Below are 18,058 nucleotides of genomic sequence, written 5' to 3' on the forward strand. Positions count from 1 at the left end.
ACATTAAAGTTACCTTAAATGGAAGCATTCATTTATTTGCTGGAAGAATAAGTGCTTCTCTTTAGGGTAGCCATATCTGTGTTTTGCCACTAGACTCTGCTCTTGAGTATCAAGAAAGACAACATAAACATTGAAAAAGCATTGACTGGTTTTGTCTGCAGTAAGTGCTTTTTATTGGGGTATCTGTTAATGGCCATTCGACAACAAGCATTTTGTGGTGTTTTTCTGAACATGGTTTTCTCCCAGTTTCACATTAAAGTTACCTTAAATGGAAGCATTCATTTATTTGCTGGAAGAATAAGTGCTTCTCTTTAGGGTAGCCATATCTGTGTTTTGCCACTAGACTCTGCTCTTGAGTATCAAGAAAAACAACATAAACTGCTTTCATGTGTTATGTTCTTTGTTTCTACGTAATCACACACAACTTTTTCACATCAACAATCTGGAAGACGACTCATCAAGCTCAAGCACCCCAGTCGTAAGCTGCCTACTCACATTAGCATGAAGACCAATACTTATTTCACAATAGGTGTGGAAGGGGCTTGGCCGTGAATGGCACAGCTATCAGTTGGTGTAATCTAGTATTTAAAATGAGCACGTCCCAGGTTAGAAAATCACTTTAGTCAGACTCCTTGGAGGACTACCACCTATATGACTTGGCTCCAGTAAAGATGGGCATCATGGAGTAAGCAGCAAGTCGTCTTTACCAGAGCTCTACGACTGTGGCCATTTCTCTACCAAACCAGTAAGTAGTCTTTATCAGAGATCTCCAACTCTGGCCTTTTCCCTACCAAACCTGTCACAATTGGTACCCTAACACTAGCATTGACTTGTCTATATAATGCAGTAAGTGCTACTTGTTGGGGTAGTTTGACGTGACTTATGCAACATAAAATCACCTGATAGTCAGTATTATCCTCTTGTTGCCAATAGAAAGATTCCTTCAAAGAGAAGCATTATTTGAGCCCATAGCTCATAACTGCTTCTCTTTGGGGTGGTCTTAACTGTGTTACTTATAGGTCATTTCCATAGCTCTCTGCTTTCCAGAACATGCTGAATTCTACTTCAACTTGAGCACCTTTCTTTTATCAAGCCACAGAAAGTGCTATTAAGTTGGGGTCTGATTTTGCATTGAATTACAGCAACGACTTTTTAATGAGTCTCTACATCTACCTACACGTCACAACAGCAACCCTAACAAAAGCATTGACTGGTTTTGTCTGCAGTAAGTGCTTTTTATTGGGGTATCTGTTAATGGCCATTCGACAACAAGCATTTTGTGGTGTTTTTCTGAACATGGTTTTCTCCCAGTTTCACATTAAAGTTACCTTAAATGGAAGCATTCATTTATTTGCTGGAAGAATAAGTGCTTCTCTTTAGGGTAGCCATATCTGTGTTTTGCCACTAGGCTCTGCTCTTGAGTACCAAGAAAGACTACATAAACTGCTTTTATGTGTTATGTGCTGTTACTTTCTAATCACGCACTCTTTTTTCATACAGAATGAATATATTCTCTATTGAATTACAGCAACTAAATTTTATTGAGTCTCTACATGTCACAACAGCAACCCTAACAAAAGCATTGACTGGTTTTGTCTGCAGTAAGTGCTTTTTATTGGGGTATCTGTTAATGGCCATTCTACAACAAGCATTCTGTGGTGTTTTTCTGAACATGGTTTTCTCCCAGTTTCATATTAAAGTTACCTTAAATGGAAGCATTAATTTATTTGCTGGAAGAATAAGTGCTTCTCTTTAGGGTAGCCATATCTGTGTTTTGCCACTAGACTCTGCTCTTGAGTATCAAGAAAGACAACATAAACTGCTTTCATGTGTTATGTTCTTTGTTTCTACGTAATCACACACAACTTTTTCACATCAACAATCTGCTGACAATGTGGAAGACGACTCATCAAGCTCAAGCACCTCAGTCGTAAGCTGCCTACTCACATTAGCATGAAGACCAATACTTATTTCACAATAGGTGTGGAAGGGGCTTGGCCGTGAATGGCACAGCTATCAGTTGGTGTAATCTAATATTTAAAATGAGCACGTCCCAGGTTAACAAATCACTTTAGTCAGACTCCTTGGAGGACTACCACCTAAATGACTGGGCTCCAGTAAAGATGGGCATCATGGAGTAAGCAGCAAGTCGTCTTTACCAGAGCTCTACGACTGTGGCCATTTCTCTACCAAACCAGTAAGTAGTCTTTACCAGAGATCTCCAACTCTGGCCTTTTCCCTACCAAACCTGTCACAATTGGTACCCTAACACTAGCATTGACTTGTCTATATAATGCAGTAAGTGCTACTTGTTGGGGTAGTTTGACGTGACTTATGCAACATAAAATCACCTGATAGTCAGTATTATCCTCTTGTTTCCAATAGAAAGATTCATTCCAAGAGAAGCATTATTTGAGCCCATGGCTCATAACTGCTTCTCTTTGGGGTGGTCTTAACTGTGTTACTTATAGGTCATTTCCATAGCTCTCTGCTTTCCAGAACATGCTGAATTCTACTTCAACTTGAGCACCTTTCATTTATCAAGCCACAGAAAGTGCTATTAAGTTGGGGTCTGATTTTGCATTGAATTACAGCAACTACTTTTTAATGAGTCTCTACATCTACCTACACGTCACAACAGCAACCCTAACAAAAGCATTGACTGGTTTTGTCTGCAGTAAGTGCTTTTTATTGGGGTATCTGTTAATGGCCATTCGACAACAAGCATTTTGTGGTGTTTTTCTGAACATGGTTTTCTCCCAGTTTCACATTAAAGTTACCTTAAATGGAAGCATTCATTTATTTGCTGGAAGAATAAGTGCTTCTCTTTAGGGTAGCCATATCTGTGTTTTGCCACTAGACTCTGCTCTTGAGTATCAAGAAAGACAACATAAACATTGAAAAAGCATTGACTGGTTTTGTCTGCAGTAAGTGCTTTTTATTGGGGTATCTGTTAATGGCCATTCGACAACAAGCATTTTGTGGTGTTTTTCTGAACATGGTTTTCTCCCAGTTTCACATTAAAGTTACCTTAAATGGAAGCATTCATTTATTTGCTGGAAGAATAAGTGCTTCTCTTTAGGGTAGCCATATCTGTGTTTTGCCACTAGACTCTGCTCTTGAGTATAAGAAAGACAACATAAACTGCTTTCATGTGTTATGTTCTTTGTTTCTACGTAATCACACACAACTTTTTCACATCAACAATCTGCTGACAATGTGGAAGACGACTCATCAAGCTCAAGCACCTCAGTCGTAAGCTGCCTACTCACATTAGCATGAAGACCAATACTTATTTCACAATAGGTGTGGAAGGGGCTTGGCCGTGAATGGCACAGCTATCAGTTGGTGTAATCTAGTATTTAAAATGAGCACGTCCCAGGTTAACAAATCACTTTAGTCAGACTCCTTGGAGGACTACCACCTAAATGACTGGGCTCCAGTAAAGATGGGCATCATGGAGTAAGCAGCAAGTCGTCTTTACCAGAGCTCTACGACTGTGGCCATTTCTCTACCAAACCAGTAAGTAGTCTTTACCAGAGATCTCCAACTCTGGCCTTTTCCCTACCAAACCTGTCACAATTGGTACCCTAACACTAGCATTGACTTGTCTATATAATGCAGTAAGTGCTACTTGTTGGGGTAGTTTGACGTGACTTATGCAACATAAAATCACCTGATAGTCAGTATTATCCTCTTGTTGCCAATAGAAAGATTCCTTCAAAGAGAAGCATTATTTGAGCCCATAGCTCATAACTGCTTCTCTTTGGGGTGGTCTTAACTGTGTTACTTATAGGTCATTTCCATAGCTCTCTGCTTTCCAGAACATGCTGAATTCTACTTCAACTTGAGCACCTTTCTTTTATCAAGCCACAGAAAGTGCTATTAAGTTGGGGTCTGATTTTGCATTGAATTACAGCAACTACTTTTTAATGAGTCTCTACATCTACCTACACTTCACAACAGCAACCCTAACAAAAGCATTGACTGGTTTTGTCTGCAGTAAGTGATTTTTATTGGGGTATCTGTTAATGGCCATTCGACAACAAGCATTTTGTGGTGTTTTTCTGAACATGGTTTTCTCCCAGTTTCACATTAAAGTTACCTTAAATGGGAGCATTCATTTATTTGCTGGAAGAATAAGTGCTTCTCTTTAGGGTAGCCATATCTGTGTTTTGCCACTAGGCTCTGCTCTTGAGTACCAAGAAAGACTACATAAACTGCTTTTATGTGTTATGTGCTGTTACTTTCTAATCACGCACTCTTTTTTCATACAGAATGAATATATTCTCTATTGAATTACAGCAACTAAATTTTATTGAGTCTCTACATGTCACAACAGCAACCCTAACAAAAGCATTGACTGGTTTTGTCTGCAGTAAGTGCTTTTTATTGGGGTATCTGTTAATGGCCATTCGACAACAAGCATTTTGTGGTGTTTTTCTGAACATGGTTTTCTCCCAGTTTCATATTAAAGTTACCTTAAATGGAAGCATTAATTTATTTGCTGGAAGAATAAGTGCTTCTCTTTAGGGTAGCCATATCTGTGTTTTGCCACTAGACTCTGCTCTTGAGTATCAAGAAAGACAACATAAACTGCTTTCATGTGTTATGTTCTTTGTTTCTACGTAATCACACACAACTTTTTCACATCAACAATCTGCTGACAATGTGGAAGACGACTCATCAAGCTCAAGCACCTCAGTCGTAAGCTGCCTACTCACATTAGCATGAAGACCAATACTTATTTCACAATAGGTGTGGAAGGGGCTTGGCCGTGAATGGCACAGCTATCAGTTGGTGTAATCTAATATTTAAAATGAGCACGTCCCAGGTTAACAAATCACTTTAGTCAGACTCCTTGGAGGACTACCACCTAAATGACTGGGCTCCAGTAAAGATGGGCATCATGGAGTAAGCAGCAAGTCGTCTTTACCAGAGCTCTACGACTGTGGCCATTTCTCTACCAAACCAGTAAGTAGTCTTTACCAGAGATCTCCAACTCTGGCCTTTTCCCTACCAAACCTGTCACAATTGGTACCCTAACACTAGCATTGACTTGTCTATATAATGCAGTAAGTGCTACTTGTTGGGGTAGTTTGACGTGACTTATGCAACATAAAATCACCTGATAGTCAGTATTATCCTCTTGTTTCCAATAGAAAGATTCATTCCAAGAGAAGCATTATTTGAGCCCATAGCTCATAACTGCTTCTCTTTGGGGTGGTCTTAACTGTGTTACTTATAGGTCATTTCCATAGCTCTCTGCTTTCCAGAACATGCTGAATTCTACTTCAACTTGAGCACCTTTCATTTATCAAGCCACAGAAAGTGCTATTAAGTTGGGGTCTGATTTTGCATTGAATTACAGCAACTACTTTTTAATGAGTCTCTACATCTACCTACACGTCACAACAGCAACCCTAACAAAAGCATTGACTGGTTTTGTCTGCAGTAAGTGCTTTTTATTGGGGTATCTGTTAATGGCCATTCGACAACAAGCATTTTGTGGTGTTTTTCTGAACATGGTTTTCTCCCAGTTTCACATTAAAGTTACCTTAAATGGAAGCATTCATTTATTTGCTGGAAGAATAAGTGCTTCTCTTTAGGGTAGCCATATCTGTGTTTTGCCACTAGACTCTGCTCTTGAGTATCAAGAAAGTCAACATAAACATTGAAAAAGCATTGACTGGTTTTGTCTGCAGTAAGTGCTTTTTATTGGGGTATCTGTTAATGGCCATTCGACAACAAGCATTTTGTGGTGTTTTTCTGAACATGGTTTTCTCCCAGTTTCACATTAAAGTTACCTTAAATGGAAGCATTCATTTATTTGCTGGAAGAATAAGTGCTTCTCTTTAGGGTAGCCATATCTGTGTTTTGCCACTAGGCTCTGCTCTTGAGTACCAAGAAAGACTACATAAACTGCTTTTATGTGTTATGTGCTGTTACTTTCTAATCACGCACTCTTTTTTCATACAGAATGAATATATTCTCTATTGAATTACAGCAACTAAATTTTATTGAGTCTCTACATGTCACAACAGCAACCCTAACAAAAGCATTGACTGGTTTTGCCTGCAGTAAGTGCTTTTTATTAGGGTAACTGTTAATGGCCATTCTACTACAAGCATTCTGTGGAGCTTATCTAAACATAGTTTATCTCCTTGCTTCACATTAAAGTTACCTTAAATGGAAGCATTCATTTATTTGCTGGAAGAATAAGTGCTTCTCTTTAGGGTAGCCATATCTGTGTTTTGCCACTAGACTCTGCTCTTGAGTATCAAGAAAGACAACATAAACTGCTTTCATGTGTTATGTTCTTTGTTTCTACGTAATCACACACAACTTTTTCACATCAACAATCTGCTGACAATGTGGAAGACGACTCATCAAGCTCAAGCACCTCAGTCGTAAGCTGCCTACTCACATTAGCATGAAGACCAATACTTATTTCACAATAGGTGTGGAAGGGGCTTGGCCGTGAATGGCACAGCTATCAGTTGGTGTAATCTAGTATTTAAAATGAGCACGTCCCAGGTTAACAAATCACTTTAGTCAGACTCCTTGGAGGACTACCACCTAAATGATTGGGCTCCAGTAAAGATGGGCATCATGGAGTAAGCAGCAAGTCGTCTTTACCAGAGCTCTACGACTGTGGCCATTTCTCTACCAAACCAGTAAGTAGTCTTTACCAGAGATCTCCAACTCTGGCCTTTTCCCTACCAAACCTGTCACAATTGGTACCCTAACACTAGCATTGACTTGTCTATATAATGCAGTAAGTGCTACTTGTTGGGGTAGTTTGACGTGACTTATGCAACATAAAATCACCTGATAGTCAGTATTATCCTCTTGTTGCCAATAGAAAGATTCCTTCAAAGAGAAGCATTATTTGAGCCCATAGCTCATAACTGCTTCTCTTTGGGGTGGTCTTAACTGTGTTACTTATAGGTCATTTCCATAGCTCTCTGCTTTCCAGAACATGCTGAATTCTACTTCAACTTGAGCACCTTTCTTTTATCAAGCCACAGAAAGTGCTATTAAGTTGGGGTCTGATTTTGCATTGAATTACAGCAACTACTTTTTAATGAGTCTCTACATCTACCTACACGTCACAACAGCAACCCTAACAAAAGCATTGACTGGTTTTGTCTGCAGTAAGTGCTTTTTATTGGGGTATCTGTTAATGGCCATTCGACAACAAGCATTTTGTGGTGTTTTTCTGAACATGGTTTTCTCCCAGTTTCACATTAAAGTTACCTTAAATGGGAGCATTCATTTATTTGCTGGAAGAATAAGTGCTTCTCTTTAGGGTAGCCATATCTGTGTTTTGCCACTAGGCTCTGCTCTTGAGTACCAAGAAAGACTACGTAAACTGCTTTTATGTGTTATGTGCTGTTACTTTCTAATCACGCACTCTTTTTTCATACAGAATGAATATATTCTCTATTGAATTACAGCAACTAAATTTTATTGAGTCTCTACATGTCACAACAGCAACCCTAACAAAAGCATTGACTGGTTTTGTCTGCAGTAAGTGCTTTTTATTGGGGTATCTGTTAATGGCCATTCGACAACAAGCATTTTGTGGTGTTTTTCTGAACATGGTTTTCTCCCAGTTTCATATTAAAGTTACCTTAAATGGAAGCATTAATTTATTTGCTGGAAGAATAAGTGCTTCTCTTTAGGGTAGCCATATCTGTGTTTTGCCACTAGACTCTGCTCTTGAGTATCAAGAAAGACAACATAAACATTGAAAAAGCATTGACTGGTTTTGTCTGCAGTAAGTGCTTTTTATTGGGGTATCTGTTAATGGCCATTCGACAACAAGCATTTTGTGGTGTTTTTCTGAACATGGTTTTCTCCCAGTTTCACATTAAAGTTACCTTAAATGGAAGCATTCATTTATTTGCTGGAAGAATAAGTGCTTCTCTTTAGGGTAGCCATAACTGTGTTTTGCCAATAGGCTGTGCTCTTGAGTACCAAGAAAGACTACATAAACTGCTTTCATGTGTTATGTGCTGTTTCTACCTAATCACACATTAATTTTTCATACAGCATGACTAGATTATCTGTTGAATTACAGCAACTAACACTTCTGTTAACATTAAAACAAGGGGTATAGCTCAGTGGAAGAGCAGTTGACTGCAGATCAATAGGTCTCTGGTTCAATTCTGGGTGCCCCCCCATTTTCACTCAGATTTCCATTATGACCTATCAAAAATACAAGACAACACTACACTGTAAAGGGGTTGCCATAAATTTAACGATAATTTACAGGCAAGTAAAGTTCTGTCTAAATATGGTATCAAAGCATACCGTAAAATGTACTGTATTATATGGTAAAAAGGTGAATTCTACTGTAATCAGAATGAATTAAATTCATTGAGGTGAGGGGTTTGTATGCCACAGTATTTTTTTGACTGGTTTTGTAATTACAAGGGATTGGTTCAAGCAGGTTGGCTGCTAGGTAAAGTGTTTACACAGTACAGCGTATGAATAAATATGTGGTGTTTTATATCGCTTGCACTTCTAGAGGCCTTAACAAAGGCTTCCAAGCTGGCAGAATGCTCAACCATTTAAGGTACATTAATTTGGTTGTAAAATGTAAGATCAAATTTTGTTAAACTTAAGAACAATTCAAACAATAAATAATCAATCCAAGTTAATCAAATCAAAAGAAAAAACAAACAATTACCTAAAACATTTAAACAAACATTTAATGCTCAACCATGCCATTTCAATATGTGTCATTCGCGAATGAGTCGGCTCTAAGAGCCGGCTCTTGTAGGTGAACGTTGGGAGCCGGCTCGCATATCGGAAGAGCAAAATCTATTTATTAAAAAAATAATAATAATTAAGATATGAATAACCAAAAGATTTAAATGAATAGAATTAACCAATTCAAAGAACAAAAAAATAAATAAAATAATATAGGCCTGAATGCTCAAGCGCAGACATTCGTTCTGACTGTCTGCTCAGACTAACAGCCTCACCTGTTGTACCTGTCAATCAGACACGCAGTGTCAACCAATGAACCAAAGATGCGTGAGGGAGGGCTGAGCCAACTCACTCAGTCACACACTTAGCAGCCGAGGAGAGAGAGAAAGGACAGCTGTGAAAACAACAGCTTCAAAATTACTTTTCTACCCCTAGAAGACCCCAGGGTGGTGGTCGTGGTGAAGGGGTTAAACCAAGGCCTCATACCTTTCAAAGGGTTAATAAATTGTGTTATGATGAGCACACACCTGTGTGTGTGTTAACACCTGTTTTGAGTGTTGAGCCCTTCAGACACTATCAGAAGGCGGAAAACGCCTACGCTCAAACTCCTCCTGTCTGGGCCCCACCGTGGCTGTCCGAGGTTCTGACAATACGACTGGTTTTCTGAGAACACAAGGCTACTGCAGGCCTGATGAAAACAGCCACCTGTCAGAAGATGCTTAGACACGTTCACCTTGTTATGACCCTATACTTGTGATGAAAGGTCAAGTTTTGGTCAAACCCACTTCTTAGCTTTTAATTGCTGACAAGATGGTTGCTGCTGTCAGGGGGAGGTTAGATTTATTAAAATGTTGTTGCCAGGTAAAGTCACGCAAGGGGAACTGGGGAGGCCATATAAGTTGCAGGATGTCTTAGACACCTGGCAGAACCTGGGGAGAGCTATCATATACTGTACTCTGTACCAACCTCTGCCTACAATTGTATTACTAAAGGGGTATTTTAATACTTAAAGTCTGTGTTTCCTTTCTACTACCAATATATAAGTTTGATGATTATATAGACCTGATTATCTGTTGAAGAAATTGACCAACAGTGGTGACCAACCAGCAGGAGTGGGCAGTGGTGGAAATGGTGAGGGCCACGAATGACAAACAGCTTTTGGAAATAAAGCAGGATATTGAGGAGAACGAGGACATCTTTGGCAATGTGGCATCCATCTGCCCACCAACAATTGCCCGCCTTTTGAAGAGGCACCAGGTATCTATGAAACACATTTACCTGGTGCCTTTTGAGAGAAACAACGACCGGGTGAAACAACTGTGGGCAGAGTATATTCAGGTACAGCACTATATGCTGTATTACTGCTACTATTGGATGCACATGCTACTTCACAATATCATATTGGAACTACAGTATACTGTAAAAAATAACTAACCAAAATATATTTTGAGGGTGATGGTGCTTAATGCTGCCGTGAACCACCACAAGTGTATCTTTGTTGATGAAGCATGCGTCAACCTGGCTAAAACTCGACGCGGTTGGCAGAACCTCATGGGCCAACGGGTGACTGTCCAAGTACCTGGACAACGTGGGGAAACATCTCCATGTGCGCAGCTATATCTGAAGATGGTGTTGTGGGACGTAGGCCATTACTTGTATCCTACAACGCTGCACACATTGTGTTCCTCAATGAAATTGAGCAGGCCTGTCAAGGTGAAGGGGTCACCTATGTCATTGTGTGGGAAAATGTTAGGTTCCAACCTGCATTCGGAAACTATTCAGACCCCTTGACCGTTTCCACATTTTGTTACATTACAGCAAATGAATGCATGTGTAACGGGTTTCTTCGTTTGACCAGTAGCAAGGATCGGACCAATACGGAGCGTGGTAAGTGTCCATAATGATATATTTAATAAATCAAACAGAACACTGAACGAAATAACAAAAGTACAAAACAAACAACCCAAAACAGTCCCGTATGGTGACAACACTAACACAGGATACAACCACCCACAAAACACAAAGGAAAACAGGACAGACAACGACTGACACCTGCCTCTGATTGGGAACCATACTAGGCCAAACACATAGAAATATAACCATAGAACAAAACATAGAAAAACAACATAGAATGCCCACCCCAACTCACGGCCTGACCAAACTAAAATAAAGACATAACAAAGGAACTAAGGTCAGAACGTGACAGCATGCTAAACATAGTTTTATTTTCGTTTAATTTGTTTCATTTAATTTGAGTTTTTTTTTACAGACATTGTCGCAATTATATCTGAAAAATAAAATGTTTTTTTTGCATTAATGATTGTAGAGCATGTCTTCGTTGATCAAATCTTTGATTACACATTGGATAGATATTATGGAAATTATAGATTTTCTGTCAATTTTGTTATGTTGTGTAAGTGTATTACCTAATGTGAACTGTGTAATGAACTGTAGCATATTACTTTCAGCACTTCTAAGGGTGATTTGAAACACTTATCTTGCATTGTTTGCTATTGGATTAACCGGTAGTTATAACTACTAAATTACATATATCATTAAGTTGTGTTTTGTTGATTTAAAATAATGTTCTTATTACATTTCTCAATAAACTTACATTTTGAATCAATGTGTGGTGTTGTGTGGTGAGAGATATTTACAATCCAAATGAATGCACAATGACCGGTTTTGAATGAAAGGCTGCGTTACTAGTGTGACCAGTTTTGAGTTTTGTACTAAGAGTTGTGAAAATGTGCCACAGACTTGTGAAAAAAGTTCCAAAGTGATTATTTTTTAAACTATTAGGCTTCAGAACAATGGGGACTCATTATTCCATTAGACTCATTATTCCATAAAGCTCTCTCTGGCTGGACAGCTTGCTGGCTGATGGACCTCTCCACAAACACATAAGCCATGCTTATCGCTTTGCTTATCTCTGCACGTGAAAACCCAGCATTTTAAAATGTTTCCTTTGGGAATATCTGGGATGTGAAGCAAATTCCAAGGAACAAATTATTTTGCTAGGTGTTCACATGACTGTGTCCAGAGGTTCGCATGCAGCCAGAGGTGCCATTTTTCAATTGAATCCAGTAATGAAAATAATATGGTGATTAGAAAGCCAGGGGCCCATTTTTATACACATGCAATCTACTCTACACATGAACCACTCGCTTCTTACACACACACACACACACATGCAAATGCACTCCCACACACAATACAACTGGAGTCATGCATGCACACAAGCACCCCACTTAACAGAAATAAAAAATGCTTTCTAGAGAACACTGTTGGACTATCATCCATCTTCAATGAAGGAGTCTCTCATACTAAACTCTAGTAAGTTCTTAGCTGCGTAAGAGCACACACACGCACAATCAGAAAGAAAGATGCTATCTAGAACCAAAAAGGTTTCTTCGGCTGTCCACATAGGAGAACCTCTTGAAGAACCCCTTTTGGTTCCAGGTAGAACCCTTTTGGGTTCCATGTAGAACCCTTTCCACAGAGGGTTCTACATGGAACCAAAAAGAGTTCTACCTACAACCAAAAAAGGGTTTTCTTATGGGGACAGCCGCAGAACCATTTTAGAACCCTTTTTTCTACGAGCGTACACACACACACACACACACACACACACACACACACACACACAGAAGCTAGTGTGTGTGTGTGTGTGTGTGTGTATATGTATGTATGTATATATATGTATATATATGTGTGTATATATATGTGTGTATGTGAACTTTCCCACTCTGGAACAGCAGAGTGGACGAGATCCACGGCTGAGGTAGGAGCACAGCCATACCCAAGTTCTCATTTCCATGCTTCAAACAGCCAAAATCCAGGCAGGCAGAGTTTCATGTACAAGTCCAGGATTCCCTCTAAAGCATTCTTACTAGAGGCAAGAACCCTCTCCCTCGACCTGCCATACAGTCCATTCTCTCCCTCTAACCCTGAGTAGAACATTAACCCCAGGCCCCTCCCCTGTCCATCCTTTAAGTACTACCCAGCTAATTGGAACCTGCCGTCTTAATTAACAGTGCATCTTAATAGTAAATGGCACCCCTCATCAACCATGCTGTGTTCCCTATGAGGGGGGACTTGCTCTATTCTGACGATCATTAACTCTTTGTGTGCTTGCCTGCTCCTCTGTGGCCTCACTCTGACATGTGGGGCTGCATTTCAAACGGCAACCTACATAGTGCACTACTTTTGACCACACACTGTGGTATAGCCATCCCCATGCGTTTAAGTGGATGTAGGGGTTGGTGGGAGTGAATCCCCGGGGTTGTCATCCTGTAGTTGTCATGTGATTTATGGGTGCAGGTATAAGCAGTGCAGAGCTCTAGGGACATGCAGGAATCAATAGCAAACATAGTCACACCAAACACTTCACAGAGATGAGGGCATAGAGCAACATATGCACTTCAAAACTACAGGGATTTCAAATCACATCATTTGGCAGGGCAACACTTTTCCTGCTGCTGATTGAATGCTGGTGGCTCTGTAAACATGGACAAATGTGCCCTACAGGAGCACCCACTGCCCTGCAGCTCCCCCATGCCTCAACCTAATGAACTTTTAAAGACAGCATCAACCAAACTGCAGGCCAGATCAATACACCCCAGAGTGGATTTCATCAGTGCTGCAGTGTGGAGCAGAGCATGGCTGTTACACACATCGCTTCCAGCCGGGTGCCTTGTCAAACGCCCACTCACCACCTCCATCGGGAAAATAACATGCCTGCCCGTGTAGCATACCGATATAGTCATATTCATTTCTCTCTCTTATGGGCCGATTCAGAGTCAAGATAAGCTCGTACAATGACTTTCACGTATATCATTCATTGATGTCAATCGGAGACTTAAATTCAAGTTAATTCAAGTTAACTCTGCCGCTCTCCCCATCTCCCCAGCAGTACTGGATGGGCTGATGCAGGTCTGCTTTGTTAAATGCCTCACAGAGGGTGTTCTGATCCACAGGGGTTCTCTGTATGTTGGGTGTGTTAATTCACTTTAATTCTCCCATCTGGATGATGAAGGCTGGCTCTCTCCTTCGACTCCTGTTACTGCATGGCATCACAACACCATTGAAAATGTCAAATGACCAACCTGGGCGAGTGATAAAAGTCCTCCCTTAACTATCCTTGCTGTCTCTCTGTGTATCCCAAATGGCAGTATATAAAGGGAATAGAGTGTGATTTGGAACGCAATCTCTCACACCCACACTTAGGCTCAGCGAGAGGAGGAATTGCTCAAAGATTGGACACGAGATCTGAGCGGGGAACAATTTCTCTGAGATTGGAGAGAAAGATCATCTGAGGAGGAGTGACAAAGAATTCAAAAGGGGTGTAATTGTGTTAACTGAAATTAAACATGTAGGGGAGAATACACAATAAGGACACTATCGTGGATGGAAGCCAGGGGAGAGGGATTTCTCTGCAGCGAGCATCGAAATACAGGGAGAAGAGTTTGAGAGATGAGACTTGTACTTTTTACAGACAGACTTTATGGTATGTTGCCTGTAAAAATATCGGCCAATGTTTTTTTTTATCCAATTCATTCAGTCCCAATTTTACCAGATAATTATCTCCCGTGCACATGCCGGCAACTTTAGGAGCGGCAGTACGTGGCCGATGTGGTTAACTGTGCAGCCTATTGGCTTCGTAGCTGCGCCATGCACATGAAATCAACAGGTATCTTGTTCATTAAACAGACAAGGCTACCCTGATCACAGTCAACACACATATATTTTACAGTAGGCTACATAATGAAATATAACAGAATAAAATACAAATGATACTTTCCCCACACAACTTGCGTCCCGACAACATGTGGAACCGCTTCCATATATAAAAATATATATATTTGAAACTGAGCCCAAGGCAAACCCATGCTTTTTTGATCCATGTTTCATGTCTTTCCTACCCTCACTCTGATTGTTTAGGGAGCAGGCGTATGGTCTTACATTGAGAGTATCTTCATCATGATACCAATAGAAAATAACAACAATCTATATTTTTAAAAGCATTCGAGTCTCGTGTTCATATTTCACACCCTCCGCGGGCTTCTGGAGTTGCCTATATGCGATCAAGCAAAATAACAGGCCTACTTGATTTAGGCTACATTATAGAATGCTAAATGTTTCTGATAAATGATAGATAAGGAAACAAATTGATGAAATATACCACCTCCACTTATTTGCTCAGCCAGAGAATGAAACAAATATACATAGAGGTTCAGTGAAACAAAATCACATTGATTGATTAAGACATGTCACGGGTTTTTGGTCGGGAGGAGGCATAAGCTACTGAGCGACTGTGAGTGAAGAGCGAAATAATCCACTTGTTCAACTACTGGGAACTGAAAAACAACGAGCTCTGACTAGGAAAATACATTTTGAATGGTCATCCAACTTGGAATTCCAAGTCGGGAACTCTGGCCTCTGACCTGAAGATCACTGATGTCATGATTCGACCCTGTTTTTTTCTGAGTTCCCAGTTGTCTTGAAAAGCTCCATAAATCCAGAGTGACACAAACTTTGATGACAAAGTTTGATGACAAAATTTGCCCACCTTCCTGTTCAACTGAGCACAGCACAACAAGGCGAGTCCAAAGATGTATTGTATGTTGCTGCATAAATTATGTAATATGCAAGGGAGATATGTATACCGTAGCTAAGAAAGTAATACTATTTTTTAACTGTTTTTATTTTTATTTAACCTTTATTTAACTAGGCAAGTCAGTTAAGAACAAATTCTTATTTACAATGACTGTCACGTTCCTGACCTGTTTTCTGTTAGTTTTGTATGTGTTAGTTGGTCAGGACGTGAGTTTGGGTGGGCAGTCTATGTTTTGTGTTTCTATGTTGGTTTAATGGGTACCTGATATGGTTCTCAATTAGAGGCAGGTGGTTTTCATCTCCTCTGATTGAGAATCATATTAAGGTAGGTGGTGTCACATTGTTTGTTTGTGGGTGGTTGTCTCCTGTGTCAGTGTCTGTATGTTACGCCACACGGGACTGTTTCGGTTTTGTTTGTTTGTTCGTTTTGTATGTAGTCTGTTTCCTGTTCATGCGTTCTTCACGTTATATGTAAGTTCGTGTCCAGGTCTGTCTACATCGTTTATTTGTTTTGTAGTTTATCAAAGTGTATTTCGTTTCGTCTTCGTCTTGTTTAATAAATCATTATGTCATATTCCAACGCTGCATTTTGGTCGAATCACTACTCCTCCTTTTCGGATGAAGAGGAGGAGGAAGATCGTTACAATGACGGCCTACCAAAAGGCAAACGGCCTCCCGCGGGGACGGGGGCCTGGGATAAAAATAAATAAATAAATACAATATAAATATAGGACAAAACACACATCACAGCAAGAGAGACAACACTACATAAAGAGAGACCTAAGACAACAACATAGCAAGGCAGCAACACATGACAACACAGCATGGTAGCAACACAACATAACAACAACATGGTAGCAACACAACATGCTAGCAGCACAAAACATGGTACAAACATTATTGGGCACAGACAACAGCACAAAGGTCAAGAAGGTAGAGACAACAATACATCACGCAAAGCAGCCACAACTGTCAATAAGAGTGTCCATGATTGAGTCTTTGAATGAAGAGATTGAGATAAAACTGTCCAGTTTGATTGTTTGTTGCAGCTCGCTAGCTGCAGCGAACTGAAAAAAGGAACGACCCAGGGATGTGTGTGCTTTGGGGACCTTTAACAGAATGTGACTGGCAGAACGGGTGTTGTATGTGGAGGATGAGGGCTGCGGTAGATATCTCAGATTGGGGGGAGTGAGGCCTAAGAGGGTTTTATAAATAAGCATCAACCAGTGGGTCTTGCAACGGGTATACAGAGATGACCAGTTTACAGAGGAGTATAGAGTGCAGTGATGTGTCCTATAAGGAGCATTGGTGGCAAATCTGATGGCCGAATGGTAAAGAACATCTAGCCGCTCGAGAGCACCCTTACCTGCCGATCTATAAATTATGTCTCCATAATCTAGCATGGGTAGGATGGTCATGTGAATCAGGGTTAGCTTGGCAACTGGGGTGAAAGAGGAGCGATTACGATAGAGGAAACTAAGTCTAGATTTAACTTTAGCCTGCAGCTTTGATATGTGCTGAGAGAAGGACAGTGCACCGTCTAGCCATACTCCCAAATACTTGTATGAGGTATACTACCTCAAGCTCTAAACTCTCAGATGTAGTAATAACACCTGTGGGGAGAGGGGCTTACCAAACCTTACCAAACCACATGACCTTTGTTTTGGAGGTGTTCGGAACAAGGTTAAGGGTAGAGAAAGCTTGTTGGACACTAGGAAATCTTTGTTGTAGAGCATTTAACACAAAATACGGGGAGGGACCAGCTGAGTATAAGACTGTATCATCGGCATATAAATGGATGAGAGCTTCCTACTGCCTGAGCTATGTTGTTGATGTAAATTGAGAAGAGTGTGGGGCCTAGGATTGAGCATTGGCATACTCCCTTGGTGACAGGCAGTGGCTAAGACAGCAGATTTTCTGACTTTATACTGCACTCTTTGAGAGGTAGTTAGCAAACCAGGCCAAAGACCCCTCAGAGACACCAATACTCCTTAGCCGGCCCACAAGAATGGAATGGTCTACAGTATCCAAAGCTTTGGCCAAGTCAATAAAAATAGCAGCATAACATTGCTTAGAATCAAGGGCAATGGTGACATCATTGAGGACCTTTAGGGTTGCAGTGACACATCCATAACCTGAGCGGAAACCAGATTGCATACCAGAGAGAATACTATAGACATCAAGAAAGCCAGTCAGTTGATTATTGGCAAGTTTTTCCAACACTTTTGATAAACAGGGCAAAATAGAATTGTGTCAAGTTTAAGGAGCTCCTTTAGCACCTCGGACTCAGTGACTGCCTGCAGGGATAAACTGCGGGGCAGAGGAAAAAGAGGGAGAAGCATCGGGGATAGTCACATTAGAAGGGATGGGAGATGAGGAAATGTTGGACGGGCAAGGAGGCATGGCTGAGTCAAATAGGAATCCTGACTTAATGAAGTGGTGATTAAAGAGCTCAGCCATGAACAACCACACGGTCAACATTAAGGGACATGGGCTGTGAGGAGGAGGGTTTTTTCTCCAGGTCTTTAACCGTTTTCCAGAACTGCTCCTTAAAGTAACTAACTGGCCTTCCGGATAGCCTGCGTGCACTTATTTCTAATTTGCCTGAACGATAGCCAGTCAGTCTGAGTATACGCGTGTCCAGCCTTTCGCCAAATGCAATTCTTAAGGTGGAGTAACTCTGCAAGATCACGGTCGAACCAGGAGCTGAACCTGTTTT

The 18,058-nt window shown here is 40.6% G+C and overlaps 1 non-coding gene across 1 annotated transcript; it reads left to right on the plus strand.

Moving 5' to 3' along the window:
• The first annotated feature begins 8,115 nt into the window (after positions 1-8,115).
• On the plus strand, positions 8,116-8,187 carry trnac-gca. Its single transcript has one exon. It is a non-coding gene; the product is annotated as a tRNA-Cys (tRNA).
• Positions 8,188-18,058: the final 9,871 nt, after the last annotated feature.

Source organism: Salvelinus namaycush, chromosome 41 (assembly GCF_016432855.1).
Source record: "Salvelinus namaycush isolate Seneca chromosome 41, SaNama_1.0, whole genome shotgun sequence".
In the NCBI taxonomy this organism is placed as follows: domain Eukaryota; kingdom Metazoa; phylum Chordata; class Actinopteri; order Salmoniformes; family Salmonidae; genus Salvelinus; species Salvelinus namaycush.